This window comes from Gorilla gorilla, chromosome 5 (assembly GCF_029281585.2).
Source record: "Gorilla gorilla gorilla isolate KB3781 chromosome 5, NHGRI_mGorGor1-v2.1_pri, whole genome shotgun sequence".
NCBI lineage: Eukaryota > Metazoa > Chordata > Mammalia > Primates > Hominidae > Gorilla > Gorilla gorilla.
Genome location: NC_073229.2, coordinates 68,244,256 through 68,259,515, shown reverse-complemented (window position 1 = coordinate 68,259,515; position 15,260 = coordinate 68,244,256). Strand labels below are relative to the sequence as shown.

General features: G+C 34.1%; 1 long non-coding RNA gene across 1 annotated transcript in view; it reads right to left on the bottom strand.

The window, feature by feature from the left end:
* The window catches only part of LOC129534093 (uncharacterized), a 45,802-nt gene extending 30,789 nt beyond the window's left edge, over positions 1-15,013 (bottom strand). The window contains exons 1-2 of the long non-coding RNA XR_008680516.1: positions 14,977-15,013; positions 14,814-14,869 (exon numbers count right to left, since the gene is read on the bottom strand). This is a non-coding gene — a long non-coding RNA (uncharacterized lncRNA). The remainder of the gene's footprint in view (positions 1-14,813; positions 14,870-14,976) is intronic.
* Between the last annotated feature and the right edge of the window lie 247 nt (positions 15,014-15,260).

Genomic DNA, 15,260 nt, shown 5'->3' with positions numbered 1-15,260 from the left:
GTTTTTTGGAGCATGTATATTGGAATAGCTTTGTTTTCTTGGTGAATGACCCTTTATCACTATGTAATGCCCCTCTCTATGTCTGATATTTTTTGCTTTGAATCTTATTTTCTTCTGATGTTTATATAGCCACTTACATATTTTCTCATTTAAATTTGTATTTTGACATAATTTCACATTACAAAAATAATAAAAATGTATGTATTCCCTTACTCAGATCTTTCACTTGTTTTCATTTTGCCCCATTGCATTATCATTTATTCATTCTTTCTAAATGTATATGTATTTTTTTTTTCCGAATCATTTGTGGATAAGTTGAGACATACTCCTTTAATCTTAAGTACTTTAATATGTATTTTCTGGAAACAACTACATTCTTTTAGGAAGTCACAGGAAATTATCAAATTCAGGATATTCAACATTGGTGCAATATAGTCCATACTCACATTTTTTTTAGTTGTTCTAGGTTTTTCAGTCTTGTCACTATAAATATTACGGGTCATATAATTCTTTGTTATGGAGAAGCCACTCCTATTTTACTTATTCTATTTAATTAATTTATTTTTTAGAGACAGAGTCTTGCTCTATAGCTCAGGCTAGAGTGCAGTGGCATGACCATAGCTTACTGTTACTTGAAACTCCTGGGCTCAAGTGATTCTCTCACCTCAATCTCCTAAGTAGCTAGGGCTATGGGTAGGTACCACCATGCCTGGCTAATCATTTTTCTTATTTTTTTGTAGAGACAGGATCTTGCTATTTGTCAAGGCTGGTCATGAACTCCTGGCCTCAAGTGATCCTCCTGTTTTGGCCTCCCAAAACCCAAAGTGCTAGGATTATAGGTGTGAACTGCCCCCCAGCCAACTTGCTGTTTTATTTGATTAATGTTTGCATATTTATTTTTCTATTATTTTACTTTCAACCTACCCATATCATTTTACTTTAAGTATACATTTTATGTACTGCACACAGTTGGGTCATATTTTTAAATTCACTCTTTTAGTCAATATATTCAGATCATTTACATTTAATATAGTTGTCAATATGTTGGAACTTAGATCTGTCATTTGTTTTCTGTTTGTTTCATCTGTTTTTCTTTTCTCTATTTTTACTTTCCTGCCTTCCTGTGGTATGCTTGAACATTTGTTAGAATACCATTTTGATTTATCTATAGTGTTTCAGTTTATTTGTTTGCTCTAGGTATTACACTAGATGTACATAACTTACCACAGTCTACTTGAATAGACATTTCACCACTTCCGCTGAAGTTTAGAAACATTACCATCTTTTACTCTTCTTTACCTTATCCTGTTTACAATGTGCTTTAAATATTTTACCTATATAATTTAAAGTCACAACAGATAGTGTTCTATGTTTAACCGTTAAATCTATTGTACAAAACTTAAGAGGAGAAATAAAATGTATTACATTTTTACTCTTTTGATTGTTCTTATTTCCTTTCTAATGCTCCAAGATTTTATCATTTTCTTTCTGCTTAGAGAACTTCTATTAGGGTGTTTTTTTTCCTTCATCTGAGTATGACTTAATTTACCTTCATTCCTGACAGATATTTTTTTCAGATAATAAAATTTTAGTTCACAATTCTTTTCTTTCAGCATTTAAAAATATTGTTTCACTTCCTCTGGACTTCATGATATCTAATTAGAAATCCACTGCCATTTAAATAGCTTTTCACCTAAAGTGAAAGTGTCATTTTTCTCTTGCTGCTTTCAAGATTATTTTCTTTTTTCTTTAGTTTCGAGAAGTTTGACTAAGATGTGTCTTGGTATGGTTTTTTGGGGGGCTTATTTTGTTGGAGGATTGCTCAGTCTGTAGGTTTATGACTTCTGTCAAATTTTGGAGGTTTACAGTCATTATTCCTTCAAGTACTTCTCCCCCTGTCTTCTTGCCCTCTTTCGTACTCCATATGACATAAATGTTAAATCTTTTGTTATAATTCCATAGGTGCCAGAGGCCCTATTCCTTTTGCTCTATTTTTAAAAAGTCTGTTTCCTCTCTGTTGTTCAGATTGGGTAATTTTCATTGTTCTGTCTTTAAGATCACTAATTATTTTCTCTTCCAGCGCCATTCCTCTGTTAAGCAGAATCCATTCTTTTTTTAAAAAAATTATGTTGTATTTTTCAGTTCCATAATTTCCATCTAATTCTTTATAACTTCTTTTTGTTTGTATAAGACTTTCTTTTTCCCCATTTGTTTCATTTATATGAGTAATTGCTTGTTAAAGAATTTTTATAACGGTTGCTTAAAATCTTTGTCCAATAATTTTTATGCCTCTGTCATACTGGTTTTGGCATCTAGTGATTGTCTTTTTCATTCAAAATAAGATCTTCTTGGTTCTTGGAATGAGAAGTGGCTTTTGTTTGAAACAAGGTCCTTATATGATAAGACTTTTGTTTGAAACAAAGAGGTTGTATAATAAGACTCCGGATCTTATTTAAATTGACTGTTTTAGCTTGCTTCTACTGACAGTATTCTGGCAAGGTAAGAGTGGAAGGTGTGACCTCATTACAGCCATTTAGGAATGGAAGTCCAATTTTCCCACTTGGCCCCCTTTGACTCCAGGCTCAGATGAAGAGTACTGACTGCCCACTAGGCCTCCACTGTTACCTCTGAGCTGAGCGGGATAGGATTGTCTCTTATTACTCACCATGTGGTTCTGCTGATACTACAGAGGTTAGCTTTGTTAGTGCTGAGTAGTGGTGAAATCTTGATCTTTTACTAGGCCTCTTTTGACACCACTCCAATAGTGAGGGTGGGTGCCTAATTATTATCAGATGGAGGGTAAACTCCAGAATCCCCACTTGGTCTCCACTGAAACTCTGAGGTGAGGAGCCTCTTTGTGGCTCAGCATGGATGAAAGTCCTGGCTTTCTACTCAGCCTTCCCTGATACCATCACACTGTTGGGGTTGGGTTTCGGGTGGTAGATGGAGGGAATTGGTATATTTCATTATACCCTAGGCTCTCCATTTAGCCTTTGCTGGCACAAGTGGGAACAAATTTAGATTTTCTTCAGTGGTGTTCAGATACAGTACAGTGGTTTATGAGATAATGTTTTCTCTTATGCTAGGCTGCCCCATTTCTGGTCCTTTGGCTATGGAGAGCATGCTTTTTCTGGGCCTGTTTTTTTTTTTTTTTTTTGGTCTGCATTATTTGGCATTTCTAAGTTGCCAGCATCTTCAGCACCATGTTTGGAATATACGAGGTGAATAGAAAACACATAGATCTTACCACGTTGTCTATTTTGGGGTCCTGAAGTCTCTAGCTAGTCTGCCTTTTTCTCTTTCTCATTGAGAGTCGTCTTATGTTTGCCTTATATTCCCTTACCTGCAATGCCAAAGGTTTTCAGTTGTACTTAGCAAGAGGGAAAAGTAACTCCATCTTCCCCAGAAGAAATTTTTGTTGTTGTTGTTTTTAGACGGAGTTAAGCTCTTGTTGCCCAGGCTGGAGTGCAGTGGCGCAATCTCGGCTCACTGCAACCTCTGCCTCCCAGGTTCAAGTGATTCTCCTGCCTCAGCCTCCCGAGTATGTGGGATTACAGGCGCGTGCCACCACGCCCAGCTAATTTTTTGTATTTTTCGTAGAGACGGGGTTTCAGCATGTTGGCTAGGCTTGTTGAGAACTCCTGACCTCAGGTCATCCATCTGCCTCGGCTTCCCAAAGTGCTGGGATTACAGGTGTGAGCCACCGTGCCCAGCCTTGATCTTTAAAAAAATAGATAATGCAGGTTTGTTGGAATCCTCCTGTATATCTTTTCTAGCCCCATTCCCCTCTCTTTCTCTGGGTTTTAAATTTTATTGATTCATTTTTATATATGTAATTATACCATGGTGATTTGTTTATTTGCTTGAAAATAATTTTGAAATCTATCCAGGTGAACATATAAAATCTAATTTCATTCATATTGGTGAGTGGCTACTTGGGGTTTGGGTAACACAATGGGAAACTGTTCAATGCTGGGTTCACACATACATCTCAGAAAAGTGTATTACATATGTGCTATCTTCTGTGGTCAGGAAATAGCTTTGGTATTAATAGGCAAAAGTTGCTAGGAGAAGGAGAAGCTATACCTGGTAGATCTAGGAGAGGGCCTGGACACTATCCCAGGACTGCACCATCAAACAGGACTACAGCATCAGCACCACTGGGTTATGGCATGGATGTGTAATGGATGTGTTGAACAGGCAAGACATGTCAGCCCTGGTCTCATGAAGTCTTTTCAGTGTGGGTTGAAAGACCCAGGCTAATATACATGCTGAGAGTTAAAGAAAGACATGGGCTTTTCTCTGTAGATTGTCTCATCAACTGACTATGGCAGAGAGGCTGGGCTTAGCCCCCAGACTACATGTCCCATATTGTAATGACTATTTATGGAGCTATTAGCATGTCTTTCTTTAAAAGTAATTAGGTAATATGAGTTAAAGAGATACTTAACAGGTCTAAATGTTGATTAATGTGAGTGACCAGGGTTTCTTGAATTCTTTGATTTTTCTGGGCTTTTTCTTGGTTTGCCAGCGGCCAGTTTAGACTGAACTGGAAGATGGTGAGAGACTCTTGGCCTTCTGGGAAACTCAGTGACATTTAAAGACTACTGGGGCCTAGTCTGTGCATATCTCAACTAATTAAAATCAAATAATAATTGTAGGGACTTGGTCTCTAGAATTTTAATAAGCTTGAAGCTAACGAACCATTAAAAAAATTCTGTATTGAAGTTCTCTTTGCAAATGAGAGTTACAGTTTTCCCATCTGAGGCTTATACCCAGACCCCTTCTACATCTTAAGCATCATGAGTTTTCATGAGAAACTTTTATTGTGGGGTGGAGGAGACAGCATAATAAAAATCTTATATTTATAATCTTATTTATATGTTTCTACCCTCTCCTTATATCTATATCGTGATGGCTAGGGATTCTCTGCTGTTCTTCTTCTCTTTCATTTTATATTTTTATTTTGCTAAGATTACGTTCATGTACCTTTGAGCAAAAATATTATTGGAGACACATGACTGAGCTAACATTACATTTAGAGGTTATTTTATTAGGCTGCATTTTAATTTTATTCCATTTGTCCTCATTAAACAACTGTTTGCCCCCTCAGGCATTTTAGAGCTAACTTTCTGACTCTATATTGGTTCCCAGGCTGTAAAAGTTGAAGCTTATTTGAATTTTTGCCTAGGACTCTTTTGAAAATACACACACAAAATCAACTTGAGAAATTCTAATGTGTTATATGTATAACTGCTTTGGTAACATTTGTTTCGCACCCAAGGGTACATGTATCCCTAAGTGTTAATGGTAATATTTGAGTGAAATATTTTCTCTAACTAAAAGGGATATGCATGTGTGTAATACATATATGTGTTCATATATGTATATAAGTGTATATTTATCTAAATATGATATACAAGTTTACAGTGTATAAATTCTCTGTAGGACTATGAGAAGCCAATTATTCTAAGTGCTCCTGTAGTTTCACATTCCATCTTTACCTGTCCCACCCTCACCCCTTTCCTCTTCCCTTTCTTTAGCACTTCACTGGAGGAAGTTGAAAGAACAGGCAGTAGAAATGAAGAAGAGAAGAGGTGATGGAGATGACGTGGGCCATTCTCACAACTCTTCCTTGAATGCCTGCATTTTCCGCCATACTGGAGTTCTATTTCTCCGTGTTTTCTTTCCAGCCTTCCCGGGGAGGTGCTAAGAAACAAATCCAGATGCCTGGATCCTACCAGGTTAATATCTGTTGTTACAAATGCTGAATGTATAGGAGTTATTCGATCACTTTCAATTTTTGTTATTTCATCTTTAAGGATCGGTCTTGTTCTTCAGGGTCCTTTTGTAGATTTAAATCTGCAATTATTTTCTATTTTCTCTCTTTTTATGGATATCCTTGTACCTCTATTGTTTGATCGTTTTCTACATCAGGTTTCTCCCCCTTTCCAATCTTTTCTCCGCATGAAAGTATTGCAGTTCAGGATCAGGGACAGATAAGTAGGTGAAAAAGTTTTTTTTTTTTTTTTTCTGTAGCAAAATAAAAAAGTTCCTGTTTTGTTATCTAAGCCATTTAGAATTATTTCTTTGTTGTCATCATTAGTGACATATTCATGATATGTTACTTTGAATTATGAGTTTTGTACTTTTTTTTGAAAAGGCTGTGTTGCTCAGCATAGACAATTGCATTGACAATCCACAGACATCAAAAGCCTCCTTGTAATGGAATCAGTTTTTTGCCAACTAGAGAATAAAATAGCCATGTCATCATGGATTTTATGCTTTGGTATAACTTGACTTCAACTTGATATATTCTTTGGTAACTCATGATTTTTAAATTTCTAAGTCTTTCTTACTAAGATTTTCATAATGTAGAAAAAATTTTCCAAGAATATAACTGAGAAAAGCAAAGAAGGAAAAGTAACCTTTGTTGAACATTTACTTGGTTTCAGGCACTTGCTAGGAAGAAGCAAATGTGCACTGTAAGTATGAGTGGGTACTCAAGAATGTGACAAGCTGAACAACTGCTTAATTATTCTTGAATAGTTAAAATACAGTCCTCTCAAGAGTGAAGAGTACCTAAATCAAAGTCTAGGATCTCTATTAACACAATATCTTAAACGTTTTGAACTCCATCTTAGCCAGTAGTATGGTAATGGTAATGTGGGATAACATGATAATGGTGAAAAATGTTGTGAATTTCATAGATGAGTACACTGATTTAATAGAAAGAAGACTCCTCATGGTTTATCCCCACTCTAATTATGTAACCTTGGAATAATCTTGAACAAGTTTGAAGCTTCTATTGCTCCTCTGTAAAATAGGAGGCAGCAGTATGCAGAATGGAATGATATAGTAATTGCTTTCTTACGTGCATTGCAAAGATTATAGCCATAAGTATTTTTTGGTATATTCTTTAAATTTACTATTATTGCCACCAAATAATGTGACTTATGCCTTTATTCCAAGTAGAATAGAGGGAATTTGGCTTTCTGATAATTTACTGTAAATTACTGTTTCTAATATGGCTCATATATGGAACAAAAGCCATCACTGCAAATAGAAAAACAGCAATATAAAAGACTGTTATTTCTCCTTTCACGTGTGGGGGAACATTCTTTAATATGTTATAGGAAAAGGAGCTAAGCATGTTTCTCAAGGTGGGTTCAAGTCCTGACTCTGTGGCATAGAGATATCATTTATCCTCCCAATTTTAAAGGAATGGCATTAATACCTGTCCTGCCTAATTCATGGTGATATCAAGATTAAATTTATTTATATGCAATATTTTTCTTTTTAACTAACAGTGGACAAGATCACTTTGACATGTAAGAATATATGAGTTGCTTTAGCATGTGAAATAATTTTCCTGATTGTTCATTATTTCTTTTTCTTTATATTGGCATTTATCATCTTATAGTAGTAAGCTTCTGAAAATTTCCTGTATCCTTTGGAATATCCCACTTGCATTATTTCTTCCAAATCTATATCCTCTTTGTTTAAACAAGCAAAATATGCATGAAAATATGAGAGTATTTACAGTTTTTTTCCCAGAATGATATTTTGACGCATAATACTAGGAAAATAAGACTGAATTTGTTGAGGCTAACAACATTTTGTTTTATTTTTTTCTTCACAGATGTTAATGAAACTTTCAAAAACTGTCAGTTTTCTAAGATAAAAATTGATAGTTTAACGTTTTCTTATTCCAATCTTTGTTTTTTAACATTTCAGCATTTGTTAAGCTGAAGTGTCTGTCAGTAAATAAGATTCACTCTTGCTTCTTGCTCTTTCTTTTTAATGTTGTGAAAAATTTGACTCTGATGGAAAAATACTGATTAACTATTCCAAAACTATTTTGATCATATTCCAAGACCCAAGTGGTGCATGAATAAGTTCTTTAAGTTTTATATTTTAAAAATAATTGGATCTTTCTAATCCTAGGTGTCCATATCCCATGTGTTAGCTGGCACAGAACTAAGTAAATAACCCTTTTTTGTATTTGCATTTTAATTTCCCTTTAACGGTTTGCAATCTATGTTTTCATACAGAGAATACGCCTGCATTATAAACAGATGTCACTTGAGCTGTCATTTCAAAGATCTATGATAGGAATCTGAAGGTCTAGAGACAATGTTGAAAGTAGCAAATTTAGTTAGAGTTTTTCAAATATTTTTTAACTGTGTTGCTTGAGATGGCAATGTATATAGCTCCCTATTTGCTAATCACAACTTGTGGCATGTTGCTTATTAATATGAATTACATTTATGCATCAATTTGATTTAAAATTTACAAGATATTTTTAAACAAAATTATACATAAAGCATAAAACTGGATATTTAACACACTTCCCTTTGTGTACATACATAACCAATACATACATAATATTTCATAAACATTCTAACAATACAGATAGAGTTCTCCCAAACATATGTCAATTTTCTAACAAAAGTTAAATATGTTTTATGAAATTCAAAAGACATATTAGGTAAATGAAATAAGACTCTGGGATGTTTATTTACAATAAATGCTCTAATTAATAGGGACTGTATTGAAGTATTTCTCTATGAATTGTACTTTAAAAACTCTTATATTGTTCCTCTTTCTTGCTGAAATACATTTTGTAGTGGGAAATATTTTAAACTAAAGACTTCCCATCTGGCCCTGCCAAGGTGAATTTTTCCCTCACAGCTTTGACTTGCAGTCGAAGTTGATGTGAGAGTTTGTCATGGTTGTTTTGACAGTCCGGTCATCCTAATCCAGGGATTCAATCCCTGTGGTTTGTCAATTATCCTGCTAACCCTACAGCGAGAGCAACACTCAAGGCACTGAACTGTCAACCAATAACCAAGAAATAATGTCAGGAGCCAGAGAGGCAGGAGTGAGAAGGGAGATGCTTTCGATAACAGAAGTCAATGTATCACTCAGCATTTATTTTATTTATGTGGGCCCATAACAAATTAATTATTGGGAATCACATGATAAAATGTCATCCATTGCTTTGGAGATTCTTTTGTGTCTAAATTTGAAAAGCAAAGATTCGACTGCCTACGTGAGTTTTGCTAACCTTTGGTTCTGGAATATAACTCTATGCTAAAAATGGCTAGGTCACCTGAACTTAATTTGATAGTGATTTTTTTTTCATTTGTCTTATGTTTACTGTAGATATTTAGGAAAAAAATAAATAATGCACCTGGGTGGGGACTGTTTGTGTGCTGCTCATGGAATAATTTTTAAAGTTACTAGGAGTCCCAGATACAGGGAAACTGACACAAATCTGGGGAGGGAACTGTGTCTTCTCAATGATAAAAAATGCTTTCAAAATCAAGAATTTCAAAGAAAAATTGCTTCTGAACAATCTACGATTTTAATAGAGTTTAATGAATGAAATAAAAGGGACTTTTAAGTGATAATGGTATTCATCTTAAAATGAGAAAATGATAAATCTTTAAATCTGTAACTACTGTTGAATGTGGCTCAGTGGAACTCTCAAGCGACATCAGCTAAAATCCATATAGGACTGTATTTTGCTTTAGTTCATAATCTCTCTGTGTTTCAAGTGTGTACCAATTCAAATATCTGCTATATACATAAACTAAATGGAAGTCTATAAATAACAAATCAACCCTGGGATCTTCAAATAAGCACTTGTTGGTTATAGTCCAATGAGACTTTTTACTTGCGTGTGTTTACTCAGGAAAATGCTGAATAAACCAAAATCCTTGCTCTGTAAAGACCAAAAAGTTTGAAATTTAAATGTATTTTATGAAATTCCAATAAATACACTGGGCCTTGAAATTTAATGAATAAAGAACATAGTTTTCCTGGTTTGAGAAATTATAAAGTAACTTGTAAAGTAATACATATTTATTTTGGTTAATAGTCCAAAATATATAAAAAAAGGAAAACCTAAATATAACACAAATCGTCATATATAATTAAATTTAGAATGTGGTATATTTTCTTTGGATATGTATTATATATATAAAATATATATTTACAAATTCTGATGTATTTTCACATTTTCTCTCTCATTCTCTCTCTCTGTATATAGAAGAGATATCATTTTGTATCCAGCTTTTTAAATTTAAGGAATATATTCTTATAACAAATTGTTTGCAATTATAATTTTAATGACATCGTAACATTTTAATGTATGATATATATAATTTGCTTACATAATACTATAATGCTGGATTTTGTATTAGGTTAATTTTGAAAAGGCATAAGATTACTGTGAAAAATAGCTCCTGTTTCTGATTTATTTTTTATTTATTTCTAATTTTTATTTTAGATGTATTCTTTCAAGTAAAATTAGTCAAAGTGTCAATTATTTTGCTCATCTAAAAGGACTTCAAATCTTTTTTTAAGGTTAATTATTAGCTTAAGAAATTATCTTAGCTGCTAAATATAGTGCTAACTGCTTTTTTTTTAGGCTGTTACATGTATGGCAGGTATGTAATTAGTAGTCAATAGGTATTCCACAAAATAAAACATGTCCTATCTGAAGACTAATCCTAGAGTGAGATATATTTGTGTTGGGTTTACGCTATTTTTTTTTTTTTTTTGCAGTGCTAATAGCCTAATCAAAACTAGTGTGGTGGGTGACAGGTCCCATTTTTGTGGGTTCTGATTTCACTTTTACTTCATACTAACTGTTAGTTCCTAGACAGACTACTTATATGCTTTAATTTATCTTTCTGTAAAACAAAGGTGATATTATTGTCCACATGTTTGGGTTGTGGAGAATGCTCAATTGAATAATGTGCACAATCTATACAGTACAGTGCCTGGCCCATTACAGAACCCCCAGTGAATTTTGCTGTTGCTATTATTTGGATATAGCCATTAGTAAATAAAAATGTATTGAGATTTTACAAGCTTTGCATTTCTTGGAAGGAAGGATAGCAATTGTGTTCATTATGTACATAGTTAAACAAGCTTTTAGATATATCAATAAAAAGGTTTTTTTTTTTTTTAAAAAAAAAGCACAGTTAAATATACTAGTAATTATTCTTGCCTGTTGGGAACAACATAAAGGTAAAGTACCAGTAAGTATCTCTATTTGGGTTGTGTTATGTGTATTATTAGCATAAATGTTAGGATACTATGTTGGTATTATGTAAGGTAGCCCAAAGCTTCTCAAACTTTCATGTGCATATATATCATCTGGGGATCTTATTAAAAGGCAGATTCTGATTTGCTAAGTCTGAGGTGGGACTTGAAATTCCATGTTTCTAGCAGATCCGAGGTGATACTTATGATGCAATGGCCATGCTTTTGAGTAGCAATGATTTAGGATGTAAAATGAAGCTGTTGGAGTTTAATAATGAGAAAGGATTTTTTGTTGGTTTACTGTTTAGCACCTTGCTTTGGGCATTTAGAGTATTTGCATATTTTAAATTAGAATCCTCTCAGTGTTCTGCAAAAGTGGGCAATCAATAAGTTGATTTAAAACTAATATCCTCAAACGTTTGGCAGTAGGGAGAATAGGATTTAAAAAGGAAAAAAAGAAAACAGCAACAACAAACAAACCTTCTATCCACTGATCTTTGGCTGTCTCTGCAAATACGACATGAATATTTTGTGCCAGGTTGTGGGACTTTTCACCTCTGGCTGCTTCTCAATGCCACAGCCACCACAGAGCAGAACAACCTATGCTTTTCCCTTCAGCTGGCCCCCATCAAGGCACAGAAGTAGGTATCAAGCCCCATCAATATTGTTTAATGATCACTATGATAGGGGGATCCCTCATATTTCTTGCTCTGATTGTGCTTTTTGCCAGTGATCCTTATTTGCTTATCACAATCTGGGTATGCAGTAGTGCCTGGAGGTATATAAAGTATTGGGCAAGTTTGCTAAATTTTCCTAGAGCATCATTTTACTCAAAGATTTAGAAAAATTCTATTAATACAAACATGGATCATTTATAGCATAAAATTCGTGTGCATTTAAAAGATAACATGCGAGCTTATGATTGGCCAACCATGGCTATGTTCCTAAATCCCAGGGATATTGTTTCATGTTATTCTGTGATTAGGGCTAATTTCAGGGGGAAAGTATGAAATCCGTTAGAAGTGAAAAGAACAAGAGAAGAAATCCAGGGAAGCATAATGACAAGAAAATAAGCCAATATACTGAGTTTCTGATCCTTGTTTTGCCACTCATATCCTTTATAAATCTTCACCTCTCTGGGTGTCATCCATTTTCTTATTTGCAAAACGAAAGAGTCAGACTGATTTTGAGGTCCCTCCAAGCTTCTGGCATTCTATGATTTTTATGATTAAATTACTCTTTCCCACTGAGAATTTTATCCTAATTCACAGGCGGCTAGTTGACTATTTTGTATGGTAGAGCCTTCCCCAGCCCTGGCTTCTATGGTAGTCCCCATCTGTGACCAGAGCTGTCAATCATTCTGTGATTATTTCCACTGTTTTGCAGAGTCAAAGGCCTACCCTAGAGATGGAGTTTCATTTGAAATACAATTGAGCACACATAGTGCGAAAAATGTGTTACCCCAAATGCAATGGGGTAAGTCTCCAAAAGAATTTACCCCCTAAATTTAGGCTATCAATGAGGCAGTGTAAACCACCAGAACCGCGACTTGACAATTTGTCAGTCAACTTCAGCAAAACTATAGAGGAACAGCACAATGAATTAATGAATAGCAACAAATCCCCATGACAACATGTTAGTTCATTAAAATTTTATCAGCATTCTTCCTAAGGAAAGTGTGCCTTCTGTTCTATGTTGAGTTTCTTCAACATTGTTTTACAGCCAATTCACAGCATTCTGGTGCTTCAAAATTAGTTCCTGTGGAGAGTGAGATACACATAGACTCTATATTGTGTCACACATGGGTCTCCTGGGTGTCACGATGAAATATTGCCTGCATTTTTGTGTATCTTATGGCTTAAACATTAGCAAGCATTTCCCTACTGCATTTTTATGAAGAGTAGGTTAATTAGCCGAAAATCCATCTCTGTGTTAATTTTTTAGCAAATGCATTAAGTTACATTTTGTAAATATCTTTCTAATATTCGACAAAAAAAGGCATCAAATGGGAAAACAACCGAAAAATATTTTTGTTTGCTGTCACAGTGGCATTTTCCCTCTGGCTTGGGAAAACAAAAAGTAACACACATGCCTTGACATTTTCCTTGGATTCTTTTTTTTCTCTTCGAATGTTTTGTAATATGTAACCCTGATGTTAGTGGTCTGGGTGTTCTCAAATCTTCAAGTATTATAAGAAAACAACTGCCTTTTAAAATTTGGAAAAAATGTCTCATAACCCCATCCTACAAACAATAAGAAAATCATCACAGTTTCCATTATTTTTGAGGGGTTTTAGAGACTTAATTCATCTATTCAATTTCTGTTTCTATTCAATTTCTGATCTCATGTGTCTCTCCTTTTATAAAATGACCTAAATGGACTTATATATGGAAGTCAGCCCTCCTACTTTATGGACTTGATATACTATGGTTGGGGATTACAGTAATTTGGCAATCTCTTTATTTACCTACACAAATGAAAGATTATTATCTTCCCTGAGATCATAGATTTAGACCATTCATCTAAATATACACTTAAGTATCATGAAATCTTTTATTTTTCACGAAAGTTAAAGGAATGATTTTCAACATATCATATAGGCCATTCAATATGTTTACAATGGACACTTCTTATGAGTTAGTTAATTAGTGTTAATTACATTGTGAAATTTAGCAAAGTATATCAAGTACAATAGTATATTTTTCTTGACCTGAACATTTTATTTATAGGATATTACAAAATTATCAGACATTTGTACAAGAATTAATGCACAAGGATATTCATGACAATATTATTCATAATAGCTAGAAAAAATGAATTCAATCTAAATATCTAATAAGAAGAGATTAAGATAATTTGCTACAAAGTGACTTGGTATTTTTTTCTGTATGCTTATTTGTATTTTCTAATTTTTTATGAGGGCCAGGTAATATTTACTAGTTCCTTCAAAAAGGAAAAAAAAATAAATCAAAAACATTAGACAAATCAAGTGCAGAAATTACTTTTGTAAGGTAAGTAAATGTTTAAAAATAAAATTATTTGCATTATTTATAGCAGGATTTCTCCACAGGTTAACTGTAGATATTTTGGTTCAAATATTTCCTTGTGGAAGCTATCCTGTGTATTGTGGGATATTTTATAGTATCCCTGGCCTCTACCCACCCGAGGCTAGTAACATCCCTACTCTGTAACAACTAAAATGTCTGTAAACATTGCCGTGTGACCCCTGGTGGACAAAATTGATCCCCAGTTAAGAACTGATTTATAGGTATTGCTTCATTGTTTGATTTCATGTATCATGATACTTAGTTCATACATGGAACATTTATTTGCTCTTACATGTTATGCTTCTTGTAATATTTCACTTTTTCATGCCCTTATCTTGAAGGATAAGTTGTATTTTCTTCCCTTCAGACAAAGCCCCAGCTCGGAAATTGGATCAGAGTATTTGACAAAGCGTGAGTGGTTTAGAACACTGGATCTTAAAGGGCTACCTGTTAACATGGCCACCATGGCTAGTTGCTAAAATCAAAGCTATTGGGGGAAGACTTGTACCTCCAAACCCACAAGGTCTACACTGTAAGTTTACCTTAAAACAATAAGAGACTATTTAGGCAGATTATTCCAAAAGTTCTACATTTTAAAATTGTCTAGTGCAAATATAGATCTTATTTTCAATAATTAGGCTGACTCTGGAAACTGTATGACTCTTAGGATCAGAAAATGTGCCTTTGAGTTCTAAGTCTGCCACTTACCTGTTAACATGACTCTGGACAAGTCTTTTAACCTCTTAAAGCTGAAGTTTTGTCACCTGAAAATAAGAATAATATTAACAGCCCTACTTAATTACATGATTATAATAATAATGAGTGAATTTATGGTTTGAAAGTGCTGCGTAGACTGCCAAGAACTCCATACCCATTGGGAATTCATTTCTCATGGAGGTTATCAGTGGCTGAAGTTGCCATGGCAACTTCCTGGCTTGTGATGGTCTAAAAGCAAGGCCTAGTATATACATGCCATCTATTTGCACCTAGCAAGTAAACAGGGGGAATTAAGGAACTTAACCTGAATTTTTTTACTAGCATTTTCTGAATATCTCTGTTTCCTATATCTATATCTCAGTACTCACAGTGAAAATAAAATAAATCTTAGATGCTGGTGAATATGAAATTTAAAACTAAAAAAGAAAAGAGGAAAGA